Below are 16,007 nucleotides of genomic sequence, written 5' to 3' on the forward strand. Positions count from 1 at the left end.
ACCGAGGAAGACGGCACGTTGTTAGGACGAACGACCCTTCGTCTTGGAAGCGGTGGTGAAGCATGGTTCACCGCTTCAAGGTTGTCTTCGGCAACTTCGGCCTCAGTGGCGTCCTCCTCCTGATTTTCTTCTTCGGCCTCCTCGAACTCATCGATCTCATGATTATTACCGCCAGCGTTCGGCCCTGTCCGAGCCTCCGTTTCGCGAGTCTCTGTAGTCAGACGCTCGGTGGCTTCAACTCTAGATCTAGCACGGCTGCTGCTAGCTTCCACCGATTTGGAATTCTTACGAACTAACTGTGGAGGATTGCTCTCTTCCTAAGACGAACTCGATTGATGAGGATTTGAAGAAGAAGAGCTCGGCTCCGAGGGTTCGCGGCGATCCTCCGGAAGGATTTGATTGGAAGAAGAGTTAATGGAAGAACTAGAAGACATTTTGAGTTCGGAAAAGAAGAGTCGAAAGAGATCTAAGAAGATTGAAGAGCAGTTTGAAGATCAACCGGAAAAGATTGAAGATTGATCAGAGAACTTGAAGATCGAACGGAAAACTGGAAGATAGATCGGAAAAATCAAGGATTCGCGGCGGCGAAAGTTGAAGAAATGAGAGAAAATTACAAATGAAAACTAGAGAGAGAAACAAAATCTAGAGAGAAGGGAGAGCAGCATACCTTATATATGCTTGAGCGAGAGTAATGAATGTGAAGAGGAGTTTTCCCTTTATAAACAGTGGGAATCGTGGGTTCCTCGATTTTCGCAAAGATCCCGTAATTCACGCGCCTCATTGAAGACAGGGTGCGAAACGTCCGGGAATACGAATCGACTGCAGTTACCGATCTCTGTTTGTGACCTACTTTAAATCAAATGAGTTCGACTAAAAAGTCATTCCCTTTCATCGAACTGAGGGGGGGGGCTAACTGTTGGAGGTGAAAACCGCACCCCGGTTTTCTCCGGTACAAACCGAGATCGACGAAATGTAAGCCCGGTTTACGAGGGAATGTACCGAGAAAGATGGGCCAAGTGAAACATTGGGCCGAACACAGCCCATTAGGCCGAGGTCGGTGAGAAGCCTCTCGAAGGAATGGAAGGTTTCCCTGAGCTCGGTCTTAAGATATTCCCGAGAAAATGGAAACTTCGAAGAGAAAAGGAAAGGAACCGAGAGAAAAGGAAAATCCTCTCGGTCCCATATCGCTTAAGACGTGCTTGAAGACCGACTGAGAGGATATATATAAAGGGAGACGAATCGACACCAGAGAACACAAGATATTCCCGAGAAGACTTAGCGACTGAGAACTCAAAACGTTAGACTCTTAGTTGCATTAAGTCTTAGTTCGTTATTGTCCATCTAAATAACCGAACTCAGTTGTATTTGCTTGATTCGATCTAATAAAATCCAAGTTTCCGATCTAAAGTACTGTTTTGTCCCTTGTCGATATTCACATATCAACAGGACCCTTCTATGTTGAAACAGTCGATGGTTATAGATATTTTTTTACAGTTGTTGATGACCATTCAAGAGCTACATGGGTTTTTCTGATGCATACAAAATCTGAAGTGTTAACAGTGTTTCCTGCATTCATAGAACAAGTTGAAAAGCAGTATGGAAAACGAGTTAATGCAGTCAATCAGATAATGCACCTGAATTAAAATTTGAAGCTCTGTATAAAACAAAAGGTATCATCTCCTACCAGTCATGTCCCGAGACGCCTGAGCAAAATTCAGTGGTGGAAAGAAAACACCAACATATCCTTAATATTTCCCGAGCTCTGATGTTTCAATCCGGTGTTCCTCTTTCATTGTGGGAAGACTGCATTTTAACAGCTGTGTTCTTGATCAATAGGACACCATCTCAGCTTCTTATAAACAAGACTCCACTCGAGATTTTGATGGGTAAAAGTCCGAATTATGAACATATCAGGACATTTAGTTGTCTATGTTATGGTTCAACATCACCAAAGCAAAGACACAAATTCCAACCTCAAGCTCGAGCATGTTTATTTTAGGGATATCCAGCAGGCCATAAAAGGTATAAACTAATGGATTTGGAGAGTAATACACTGTTCATATCCAGAAATGTGGAATTCCATGAAGAAGTATTCCCTTTGCTTAAGAATTCATCATCAGAACAAACATTGGATTTCTTTGAGTCGCGAGAATCTTTGCCATCAAGTATCACCACTCCTTCTTCTCTTATTTCTAAACAAATTTCTACTCCTTCCAATGAATCACCAAATCTACCTTTAGACACCAGACCTAGAAAACTCTCTGCCCATTTACAAGATTACCATTGCTTTTCTTTGCAATCGGATCTCACTTACCCTATTTCATCCTATGTTTCTTACTCAAAGACTTCCCCTGCACATTTATCATATATCAACACAATCACCAAGATTCCGGTTCCTCATTCATACTCTGAGGCAAAGAATTCAAAAGAATAGTGTGAATCTGTTGACAAAGAGTTTGGTGCAATCGAATCTACTCAAACTTGGAAAATTTACCACTTTACTACCAGAAAAAAAGTAGTTGGTTGTAAGTGGGTCTTCAAAGTGAAGTTTCATGCTGATGGAACTCTGGAGAGATACAAGCTCAGTTAGTGGCTAAGGGGTATACTAAAAAAAGGGTTTGGATTATAAGGAAACCTTTTCTCTAGTGGCGAAGCTCAGTACAGTCAAACTTTTGCTGAAATTACCGGCTTCTAAACATTGGTTCCTTTCACAATTGGATGTCTCTAACGCCTTCCTGAATGGTGATTTAGAGGAAGAAGTTTTTATGAAAATGCCTGATGGTTATGCTGAGAGACAGGGGGACTCTTTAGCAAAGAATGCAGTTCTAAGACTCAAGAAATCTATATATGGTCTTAAACATGAATCAAGACAATGGTATAAGAAGTTTTTTGTTGCTCTTCTCAATTTGGGGTTTGCTAAAGGAGATGGTGATCACACTTTGTTTGTGAAAGAGTTTGATCATGGAGATACCCTTGCAGTACTGGTTTATGTCTATGATATTATCATTGTCAGTACTAATGAAGACAATGCGGCTAAGTTGACTAGGCAGTTCAGCGATGTTTCAAGCTGCGAGATCTTGGTGTTTTGAAATACTTCTCGGGTTTGGAGGTTGCACGGACTGAACTTGGCATTTCTTTGTGTCAACGCAAGTATGCTTTGGAGATTTTATCCACAACTTTCTCCCACACCTATGATTCCTAATCTTAAGTTTTCTAAACATGATGGTGATCTACTTGAGAATATAGAAACATATCGTAGCTTGGTGGGCAGATTGATGTATTTGACCATCACGTGTCCAGAAATTTGTTTTGGAGTTAATAAACTGTGTCAATACTCATCTGCACCTCGCACTTCTCATCTGAAAGCTGTCTACAGAGTACATCGGTACATTAAAGGGACAACTGGTCAGGGATTATTTTACTCTTCAGATCCAGATCTTACCTTAAAGGGATTCGCAGATTCAGATTGGACTGCTTGTTTGGACAGTAGGAGATCCACAACAGGTCTTTGTATGTTTCTTGGATCTTCTCTGATTTCAACATGACATTGTATCTTGTTCTACTGCAGAAGCTGAGTACCATGCTCTATCTTTGGCCTCCCAAGAGATGGTTTGGATGAAGAAATTGTTGCATGATCTGAAGATACCTGTTCCTGTGCCTATCCTCTTCTCATATAGTACTGCAGCGATTTCCATAGCCATAAATCCAGTGTTTCACGAGAGAAGAAAAACACATAGAAACGGATTGTATTCAGTTCGAGAATGTTTGGATCGAGGTGAGCTTAAGACCATGCATGTTCGGACTGAAGATCAGGTGGCGGGCATACTCACAAAACCATTGTTTCCACACCAGTTCAACCATTTTAAGTCCAAGGTGAGTCCTCTCAATATCTTCGGAAGCTCATCTTGAGGGGGATTATTGGTTTATACAAGGTTTGGTTTAAGTTGGTACACTATCAGGTTTAATTAAATCATGTATATTGTAAGTAGAGTATACAGTTACATGTATATAGCAATTGTACAGATACAATTTTGAAATCAGAATGAGAAAATATATTTTCTAACAAAATCTTCTTCTTCATTGAGCTCTCGTTCTCTTTCGCTAATATCCCATGGTCGTGATTTTTCCTTTCGTACTGTCTACTTTCTATAAACCATTAACTTATATGTTTAGTTCATATTACATCCTAAAAGTTACCAGATTGACTCACCATTTTGTGTGTAAAAAATGGTGCAATTTCATCTGTGAAAGGAACTGAGTGGAGGCCATAAGATTTTAAATGGTATGGGAAACAAAGATGTGAAGACCGAGACAACATCTTAGTATTTAATGACTTTGACAATGCGTCAGTTTGTGTATGTTTTTGTGTTCATACTTTCTTAACTATTTAGCAATTGTAATAATATCCATTCATTGCATGATCCATAACAAGAAAAGAATTCAACAAACCACGAAGAACAATTAAATTCTTTTTGTTACAGTTATATAAACAAGCAATTATGAATAAAATTATTGATAGAGTTTTCATAAAAGTTTTAAAACGAAATATTATATATTGAATAACATTTAAACAATAGTAATCGGCTTCTGTTTATATATATATATATATATATATTGTTTTTTTTAGGAAAGACTTAATGTTACGAATCTTTGAGTCTATTAATCTTCAACTCAACAGTGCCATTGAAGATGTTGAAACACTAACATTAAAACACCAGTCATGGTTGGTAGCTTTCTTTTTCTTTATCTGGTTCTATAAAACACTATCTTCAACATAAACTCAAATACAACAAAGGAGTCACAATCAATCCGCAAGATATGTGGGTTGAGTCTCTGAGGGTATTGATAGAGGAAGTGTTGGAAAAATCATATCAATTCCTTTGCTTTCAAGAGTGTTCAATGAGTTTGTATGTATTGAGTATGGTGGAAGATGGCATTATTAAATGACTCACTTGCATTCAATTTTATCAAAAAATTACATGGAGTATTTGTGAACACGAATCAATTTTATGTTTTTCTTTTTATAAAATATCCATTTAGATTTTCAGTTTAGTATAAATTAATAAAAAAGCCCATAAAAATATCAAAACATATATAAATAATTTTACATCCTCTTTATTAAGCATTTGTAACGTGCCGGCCGTAAGCTAGTAATAGATTATTCATGTCAAATATTCTAAGTTCAAAATATATAAGAAATTATGACTGCTAACCTAATTGATCATGATGAAATTGAAGACTATAATACTATACAATACATTTGGAACAATCATTTACTTGAGATATTGACAGTTATCATCATCTCTAGAATCGTTCACAACTTTTACATGAGATTGAGAAGACAGTAGTCAAGACTGATAAAATTATGAGAAAAATATTTAAATCATAGTGTTGCACAAATATAGTTTGGTGATATGAGATCGATAAGATAATTCAGATCAATCTTATGGACACTAATATAGTTTTGGTGATATTAATACCAGATGATTTCATGTAAACCGGAGTGAACCGGGTTGTTAGTTGTTCGTATACAAAAGTCTATATGTAACAACATTTCACAATTCAATCAATAACAGAAAGATTTTTAGTCTCATTTCTTCGTCTTCTTCCTCTCGATCCTTGTTCGCTGACATGGTATCAGAGCTCTTGAGTCTCGAAACTCAAGTGATCTCTTCGTTTTCTTTTATTCCGCTTATTTCTGACCTAAATTGATCGTTTGATCTCACGATGATTGATTAAACTGTTCACTTGAACTGTCATCAGTTTAATCATTGTCATGAATAAACTCTCTCCCTCTCTTCTCTCTTCACCATTACACTAGGGAACTCTGTTTTGCTGAGGAAGAAATTGGAAAGTAGGAAGAGAAACAAAAGCGAGGGAAAATGCAAAGTCTCGAGGAATTTAATGCCCTTGAGGAAGAAATCACGGCTTTAAAGGAAAAACCCAAGAAACTGTAGGAAGTAAATTTAGAGGAGACAAATATTGCAATGTAAGGAAACAATTTGAGACACAGAAAAGCGTTTTATAAAAGCGGATTAAGGAAAGTGAAAAGTGGAGGCGAGATAATCTCTTTTCTTAATTCAAATATCTCCTGCAGTGTGGTGGGTGGATGACATAATGAATCTCAGGATACAACCACTGATATTCGTATAATCGCAGCACCCGATTATAGAACGTGACGAACTTAAAATTCTACGATATACTCTCGGACACTTACTCTTGAAAGAAGAAAAGAGATGCGAGAGATTGAAGGATGTGTGAAGAAATTTTGTGAGCAAAGAGCGATAGAAAAATGACAGAGGAGAGGTCGATATATAAAGCGAAGGAGAGAGGAGCGTCGCACTTAATAAGCGTGATAATGACGTGATTAATTTTACGTTAATGACGCAAATTGGGCGTTAATCTTGGCGTGATTTTCGGGATAGACATTTGACTGCAGTTTAATGTTGTAATTCTGTAAGAATTTGAACCGAAAACTTTAACAATTTGGGCCAGAAATGTTGACCAAAACATGGCCCAAAAAGAACATCTTTTGTGGGCCAAAGGCCCACATTCACCAAGACCCAAGACCCAAGATCCCAGCTCGAGCCCCGCTCGGCTCAGCGGCGGCGGCGGCGCACAAGGGATCCTTGGTTCTCCTTCACACACTTTAAACTATGTCATGTGTGTGTCTATATTTATATGACTCTAAATTTTTTCAATCCTCCAATGTGGGACAAAATGATGTTCCTCACATTTTAAGTTGCCTTAAAAGGCTTTATTTGTATTCACACTTTAACCAAAAATACAAGCTTGTGGGTTTTGTAATTATTGGATCCAACAATTCCCCACATGAATAGAAATAACTCTAGACATACGACTGGGCTGAGTCGAAAACTTGACTAGACTTGACTAGACTCGACGGACTTTCGAGAGTATAAACGAAAATTCCACTGTGTTTGAGATAGTAGTATGTTTCAACCTTGAACCACTCAATGTTAATATCTGTCGGGCTTACTCAGCCAGGAGGTGAACATGATGTCTTGAACCACCCGGATTTTGATGTAAACCGAGAAAACAAATACATCTCAATTTCATTTTATCGTAGAACTAAGTTCTCTATTGTGTTCATTTTGGCCTTGAACTGGCCTGATGAATCATGAGTGAAGTTGGAGAATATAGCCTTTTTTCTTTTCATTCTCCTAGAAACGGCCCCATTTCACACTCACTAGGTGATTTTACCAATAGTCTTTATTTTAAGAAGTGTTGTACTTCACTGATATATCAAAGCTATGGTCTTATCGTTAAAAGCTATGCTTATCCTTTGTAAATATACAATGAAAATTGTATGTAAGCACTGTCAATCATCTTGGGACGTAGGATAAGACTATACGTCTTTCAGTGCGTTAGATTTTGTTTGATTTAGTTTTCCCTTTTGAATCTTACATCTTGGGATCTCCAGTCATGTAGGTGGGGTGTCCATCAAACAACCTCTTTAGTCATAGGCTTTAAACCCATTCCCTTTGATGATTTGAGAACTTGATCACGAGCTAGACCCTTAGTGAATGGATCTGCTAGATTATCAGCTGATTTTATGTAATCTAGTGAGATTACTTCGGTTGTGATCAAGCTTTTAATGGTTTTATGTCGCCTTCTTATGTGACGAGATTTACCATTATAGAGATTATTCAGTGCCCGGGCGATAGCTGATTGACTATCACAGTGTACACGTATTACCGGGACTGGTTTCTCCAACATTGGAATATCTTCCAAGAAATTTCGTAGCCAGTTTATCTAAAGCTATAAATTCAGACTCCATGGTTGATCGGGCCAGTAGAGTTTGTTTGGAAGACTTCCAAAAGACTGCTGCAGCACTTAGAGTGAAAACATATCCACTTGTAGATTTCGAGTTTTTGGTGTCAGATATCCAGTTTGCATCACTGTATCTTTCCAAAACTGCTGGTTCTCTTCCATAGTGCAGCCCATAACTTTTAATGTATCGGATGTACTTTAATACTCTAGTTATGGCTTTCCAGTGTTTGTGTCCTGGATTACTTGTATAGCGACTTAGTACATTTACTGCGTGTGCTAGATCAGATCTAGTACAATTAGTTAAGTACATAAGGCTACCAATTATCCTTGCATACTCTACTTGTGACACTGCTTCACTTGGGTTTTTGGTCAAGTGAAGTTGAGAGTCAACTAGAGTTTTTGCAGTTCCATTTGAATAGGTTTTAAACCGTTCAAGTATATTTTCAGCATAATGGGATTGAGACAAGGTAATCCCATCAGAAGTTCTTGTGATTTGTACCCCGAGAATGACATCTGCTAGACCCATGTCTTTCATGTCAAACTGTGCACTAAGCATGTTTTTAGTTTGATGGATTTTGCTGCCAATAATTAACATGTCATCTACATATAAACATAGTAAGATATATCCATTAGGGGTCGTCTTTATGTAAATGCATTTATCACATTCGTTAATGCTGAAGCCATCTAACATCATTGCATTGTCAAATTTTTCATGCCATTGTTTTGGTGCTTGTTTAAGTCCATACAAAGACTTCACAAGTGTACAGACTTTGTGTTCTTGTCCCGGGACTACAAATCCTTCGGGTTGTTTCATATAGATTTCCTCGTCTAATTCACCGTTTAGAAAGGCTGTTTTGACATCCATCTGGTGGATTTCCAAATTTCTTAAGGCTGCAATTCCAATCAGCATTCTGATGGAAGTTATACTCGTTACTGGAGAATAAGTGTCAAAGAAATCCAGACCTTCTTTTTGTCGGAATCCATGCACTACAAATCTAGCCTTATATATCAACTGAGCCATCGGTCTTTAATTTTGTTTTGAAGATCCATTTTCACCCTAGAGCTTTAAACCCTTCAGGTAACTCAGTGATTTCATAAGTATGATTTTGTCTAATGGAATCCATCTCACTATTGACTGCTTCCTCCCAAAGAGGTGCATCGGGAGTGGACATAGCTTCAGTAAATGTTCTTTGTTCGTTCTCGGTGAAAAAGACCATCAAAAATTCAGGACCGAAGGATTTTTCTTTACAAGCTCTTTTGCTGCGTCTAGGTTCAATCTCTTCGTCTTCTGAAGCTGGAACCCCAGATGTGGTTGCCTCATCTTCCCGAGGACGTTTTAGATTTTGTCTATCCTTGCACGAGAAAATGTGTTCAAAACATGAAACATTTCTTGATTCCATTATAGTATTCACCTGAATATACGGTTCATCTGATTTATGAACCAGAAACCGATAAACACTACTGTTGCGACAATGAAAATACAATCAACAGTTTTTGGTCCTATGGTGACCTTTTTAGGAGGTGGCACAGCAACCTTTGCTAGGCACCCCCACACTTTCAGGTATTTGTACGAAGGTACTCTACCTGTCTATAGTTCATATGGCGTTTTGCCAGTTATTTTGTGCGGTATTTTGTTGAGGATATATTTTGTAGTGAGAATTGCTTCCCCCCACAGATTCTGGGGTAGCCGAGATTCCTGCAACATTGCATTCATCATCTCTTTAAGAATTCGTTTTTTGCATTCCGCAACTCCATTAGATTCTGGTGAGTAGGGAGCGGTGGTCTGATGTATAATGCCTTTTTCTAGACAGAAAACATTGAATAGACCATCATATTCGCCTCCTCTATCACTCCTAACAATTTTAATAGTTTTACCGAGTTGATTTTCAACTTCGGTTTTATATTCTTTGAATATCTCCAAGACTTCATCTTTACTTCTTAGTAAATAAATGTAACAGTATCTTGTACAATCATCAATGAAAGTTACAAAATACTTTTTACCTCCTCTAGATGGTACTAACTTTAAGTCACACAAATCTGTGTGTATGAGGCCTAGAGGTTCGGTAGTTCGATCGACATGAGGAGATGGAGTTTTTGTGAGTTTTTCTTGTACACATGTCTCACATTTATTTTTGCCTATTTTGCATTTGGGGATTAAGTTCGAATTTATTAATCTTTGTATAGATTTATAATTCATATGTCCTAATCGTTCATGCCATAAATCAAAAGACTCAACCAAGTAAAAAGATTCATTCTTATTAATTGAACTGGTAGAAGGTACATCATTTTTGAGGACAGTCATTACACACATTTTGATTAAGTCCTCTTTAACATAACCCTTCCCAATAAAGATCCCATGTTTCCTTAAAATCAGCTTGTTAGATCCAATGCGGACGTCGAATCCGTGCTTGTTGATCATGGTTCCAGAGATCAGGTTTTTCCTCATTTTTGGCACATGCTTCACATTAGTGAGGGTGACTTCTTTGCCCGAAGTCATCTTTAAGACCACATTGCCTATGCCTTCAATCTTGGAGTAGAACTCATTTCCCATCAACAAGTGTGCATTGTCCTTGCATTTCTTGTAGGTTGAGAACTGGTCTTTGTCCATGCAGATGGGAGTGGTTGCACCAGTATCATACCACCACGTTTTTGGGTTTGGCTCAACTATGTTGACTTCTATGACCATCGCACACATATCAGCTTGAGTCAAGTTGGCTTGGCCTTTGTTGTCTCTCAGCCTACTTCGACATTCATTGGAGGTGTGTCCCTTCTTGTTGCAATATGTGCATTTCCCAACAAATTTGGTTTTGGGAGTTTCCTTTTTGAAGGAAGTGGATGATGATGGAGCACACTTGTTTTGCCTTCCTTTGGGAGGAAATTTCCCGTTGCCTTTGACTTTCTCTTTTCCCTTGTTCTTGAACTCTGCTACATTTGTATTGTAGGAGTGAAATGGTTCAGGGTTGACAGGCGCGGCAGCTTTTACCTCTTGTTTCAAAGACTCATTTTGCAGCCCGGAAATCAGATTTGACAAGGTCATAGACTTCTGCTTATGATCTAGATAGTTTCTGAAGTCTACCCAGCTAGGAGGTAGCTTGTCGACGAAGCAATTCACTATGAAGGTTTCACAGATCTTCATTCCTTCATCAGCGATTTCTTGACAAATCATCTGAAGTTCATGGACTTGTTCCATGATGGGCCTTGAGTCCACCATCATGTACCTCGTAAATTTGGAGGTTGCATACCTTCCAGAGGATACATTGAAAGTCTTGTACTTCTTATCCAAAGCTTCCCAGAGATCCTTGGATGACTAGATTTCGCAATACACGTTGAACAATAGGTCAACCAAGCGGCTCTGAATGTAGCCTTTGCAAAGGAAGTCCCCATGGACCCATGCTCCGACGCTTGCAACAGCACGCACATCAGTATTCCCAGCGGGCAAAGCAGGTTTGTCCTTGGTGAGATACCTATCCAAATGCAGTGTGCACATGTGCATCTTTTGCTGCCACTGTTTGAAGTTGGTACCATCAAACTTATCCGGGAGATACCTGCAGCGATAGCGCTGGGTAAAGTCGGAATGTTTGTGGGCAGGGATCCGAGTGCTGCATCTCCAACCGCTATGGGTGTTGATTCAGCGACATACTCTTGTCTTCCATCCACGAATTTCTCCACGTTTTTCGACATCTGTTCCAAAAAAAGAGACAAAAAATGTCAGATTCGTTGAATAGAATCGATAGACTAGCAATCAACAATACAAGTCGCTAATTTATGCGTTCAGCGGAAACGCTATAGAGCGGTCGTAGAATCGCGTTTGAGTTTTGAACTCGAAAAAATGTTCACGGTTGTAACCAAGACGATTTACAGACGCGGAAAGGAAGTTATGAAAACTGTCCTTGTGTGGTCCAAAAATGTTTCGCGTAACTTGCCAAAGGCCTTCGCGGAAACCGTTTGTGTTTGTAAAAAATAAATCATTTTTTTTCCTTAAAACGTTTTCTGAAAATCGTTTGTAAAGCAATATAGGATCTGATTCAAGCGGTAAGCAGGATCTGATTATTTTGAATTAAGACTGTAGAAAGAAAATTTAGAGGAGACAAATATTGCAATGTAAGAAAACAATTTGAGACACAAAAAAGCGTTTTATAAAAGCGGTTAAGGAAACGAGAAGTGGAGGCGAGATGATCTTTTTTTAAAATTCAAATTATCTCCCGCAGTGTGGCGGTTGGATGAGATAATGAATCCCAAGATACAACCACTGATATTCATATAATCGCAGCACCCAATTATAGAATGTGACGAACTTAAAATTCTACGATATACTCACGGACACTTACTCTTGATGAAGAGCAGAGAGAGATAGATTGAAAAATGAGAGAGGAGAGGTCGATATATATAGCGAAGGAGAGAGGAGTGTTGCACTTAATCAGCGTGATAATGACGTGATTTATTTTTGTGTTAATGATGCGATTTGGGCGTTAATCTTGGCGTGATTTTCGGGATAGACATTTGACTGTAGTTTAATGTCGTGATTCTGTAAGAATTTGAACCGAAAACTTTAACAATTTGGGCCAGAAATGTTGACCAAAACGTGGCCCAAAAAGAGACCCAAGACCAAGGAGCTCGGCGGTGGCGGCGGCGGCGCGCGAGAGGTTTTTGGTTCTCCTTCACACACTTTGAACTATGTTATGTGTGTGTCTATATTTATATGACTCTAAATTTTTTCAATCCTTCAATGTGGGACAAAATAATGTTCTTTACATTTTAAGTTGCCTTAAAAGGCTTTATTTGTATTCACACTTTAACCAAAAATATAAGTTTGTAGGCTTTGTAATTATTGGGTCCAACAGAAACTAGATTGTGAAACAAAAATGAAAAAAAAAACAAAATGCGGCACTAGCTGAAACAGAGGCTCTGAGAAAACAACCTGATGGATTCATTCTAGAGTATCACTGAGAGAAAGAAGACTAAAAATAAAGCAATCTCTTTTTAAAACAGAGCAACCAAAAAGGTGAAATTAAGATCGACGGGTCTCTAAGCTTACTTGACGGGCAAGGCAAGTTATACACCTAATGTTCCATTTCTGCATCTCATTTTGTACTCAGAGGGGGATAGAATCAAACTAAAGAATGAGCGAAAATTATAAGAAACAAAAACATCATAAAGTTTTATAAATTAAGTGTCATTCTAAGGGAAAACAAAATTGTTACAAAGACATACTCTCAATGTGATTCGGGAAAGCATAGATCTGGTACATATTGTTTTCACCTCCATGGTCATCTGCGATTCCTTTCAACTCAAATCTTCTATAGCTGTCTGTGATTCCTTTCAACTCAAATCTTCTATAGCTGTTTCTGACAGGATCACAAAGTAAAATCTCAAACGGTTTATGAAACTTGTCTGGTAAATAAATAAGCTCACCGGCCTGAGTGCAACCTCTTAGCTTGAAAGTTCTCAAGCTCGGATCATGGTAACTTAAAGGTGAATGAAAGTTTTGACATGACCACTTGTGTTTCTCTGCATCCACCAATATCCACAGTCTTCCTCCATTACTGTTATCCATACAAGCTAACCTCCCCCGATAATTTATCAGCTTATCACTATAAATATCGGTTACAAAAGAAATAACGGATGGTAGTCCTATCGTGTCCAATGTTTCAGATCTGACATCAAAGCTCATTAAAACAAACTCATGCGTCTTGCCTTTAGTGGCCAGATAGTATATAACCCCTTTGATGCATCTCCCAGCATTAGTATAACCCTAAGGACGATGCTTATTATGGTAAGTTTTGACCTTTTTCCATGATACTTGAGCTGATCCCAGTGTTAAAACTCGGCACTCGTAGCAAGTTTTTTTATAGGGAACGCACAATACTTTATATTTACCTTCGATTGGATCGTGTCCTAGAAACAGGCCCGTTCCTATGTGGAAAGAAAAGAAACATTGGCCTATGACCCAGTTTTTTTTTTTAAAAAGACAAGAGTGTCCAATTTAATCCTAATTATTAACATTATAAGTTATTATAATTTGAAGAGTCTAGATTTAGTTTCAAAAACACACAAATTATAAACTAAAATTAACAACACAATAAATATTAGAAAAACATACATAGCATCCTAAACAACTAGACAAACTAAACTTTTTTATAGGAAATTATCTTTTCAAACTCTCCATTTTTGTTTAAGTTTTGAAACTTCTTACTTCTTTTTCTTCTTACTGAACAATCACATAATCAAAAGGTATTTGCTCATTATTAAGTTTTTGTCATTTAATTTTGTTTCATATAGTATCAGATTTAGTTTGATTTGTAATTGGTTACTTTTTATTTATTTTGTTTAGAATGATGATTGTTATTACTGGTTTTAAAGAAAATTTAAGAAAAAGACAACTTTTTTTATGTATGAATTGGATAGGTTTTATATGAATATGGGATAAATATGGTTAATTAGGGTTTTTTTAAAAAAAAGTTTCTAAAGAGTCTTTTTTTTTAACACCGCTTATGGACTTCATATTTCTGGGCACGGCTCTGTCTAGAAACACTATTACTCTGACCTTACGCCATGGTTTGGGTAAAGTTAAAAATTGTCTCTTGCTAGGGTTCCATATTATAGGCTTTCTTGATTCTTGAGAGCATATCAAGCCGTGCACAGATTGCCTAGAGCAGAAGTAACTATAATCTCTTGGGAATTTCATATGATGAAGATCAATAGGTTTAAAAGAAGAGTTAGACCTGTTAGAGATCTGAGTATGTTCTGGAATCGAGTAAACAAGCACGCTGTCATTTTTTCTGATGCAGAGTAGAAGATTCGGCTGCTGCAGGGACCTGGTTTCATGCAGGTTGATAAAATATGGATCGGTGGTGATTGATGACCAAAGCTTCTACACGCAACGAAACCTCCCAACAGATTTCTCAGGTAGCCTTGAGAGTATCTCTGAGGTTAGATCGAGAGGAAAGGACCTCCTTGATTTCTTCGATTGTTGCTCCATCCTAATTTGTCAAAGCCCTAATTTGTTCAAGCTGCCTTGCTATCTACCTTCTATTTCTATACGTCATAAGCTCCAGTTTTTTTACTTACTATTTTTGTTTTTTAATTGTTTTTTTTTTTGGTGGGAGCAAACGTGACCGACCCACGTAGGCACGTATTGGGCTTGAAGTTGAGCGTCATCCTTTGGAGAAATTTACATTGCTGCTTTTAGTTTTCTTTTTGAGCACAAGTCTATAAAATAATTTATAGTTTTTTCTGTTAAATTTATAGGAGAATTAACAATTTATAGTAACGAATAATGTGTTGTGAATAAAAAAGAAAGAAAAGAAGAGAAAAATTGTTATGTTTTATTTTATAAATAATGATAGGTATTTATAATATTACAAAGACTTGGAGAGAAAGCTAAAATCTAGAGAATAAGGAAATAGAGAATATTCTAAATCTCCTCTAATAGTGAGCTTTATAATGGGCATCTACATAATTATTTATAACACTTCCCTTGGATGTTCATGATAATGTAATAGTAGTAAAGCGTCTAAAATGCTGCCTCATTAAAAACTTTACTAGGAAAACCCAATAGAAAAACCATGGTTAAAGGAAAAAGAGTGCAACACGCTATTACTCCCCCTCATGAATACATCACTCAAAATGCTTGAGAAAAACGCGATCCAAGATGCTGAATAATCTTCTTGAAAATAGCAGTTGGAGACGTCTTGGTACATAAGTCCGCCAAATCTTCACTTAAAGGAATTTGCGATAGATGTATATCACCATTGTGTTTTCAGTTGCCTCGTTAAAATTTTGTCATAGAAAAACCCAATTGGATAAAACCATGATAAGGAAAAAGAGTACAACTATCATATATCTCCCTATGGAAGCATCTTATCTGCTTCTGGCAATTTGAATTCTTTTGAGACTAAATCAAGTCTCTTTCTCATTATCAAATTCATAAAGGATTCAAAAATTAGTTGCATCCACCACAGAAAAATATAACTCTTCATATATTATCTTTATTTATCTTACGCATAAAGATCCACATACGTCTTAATAGTTTTATAATTCTAAGTGTACGGACTACTGGTCCAAATAATTCTCTGCAAGAGATTCTAACTTTATTTTTAAAGGCTTTTCCATGATTGGCCAATCATCATATGTTTTTCAAAACATCTTCTTATATATACCGCGGTTTCTGATCCTCAATTATCATCATCAACTGCTTTACTACATGCAAAAATATT

General features: G+C 37.5%; 1 pseudogene; it reads right to left on the minus strand.

The window, feature by feature from the left end:
- Window positions 1–12,988: 12,988 nt before the first annotated feature.
- LOC18026630 lies at window positions 12,989–14,770 on the minus strand (annotated as a pseudogene).
- Between the last annotated feature and the right edge of the window lie 1,237 nt (window positions 14,771–16,007).

This window comes from Eutrema salsugineum, unplaced genomic scaffold, assembly GCF_000478725.1.
Source record: "Eutrema salsugineum unplaced genomic scaffold, Eutsalg1_0 scaffold_10, whole genome shotgun sequence".
Taxonomy (NCBI): Eukaryota; Viridiplantae; Streptophyta; class Magnoliopsida; order Brassicales; family Brassicaceae; genus Eutrema; species Eutrema salsugineum.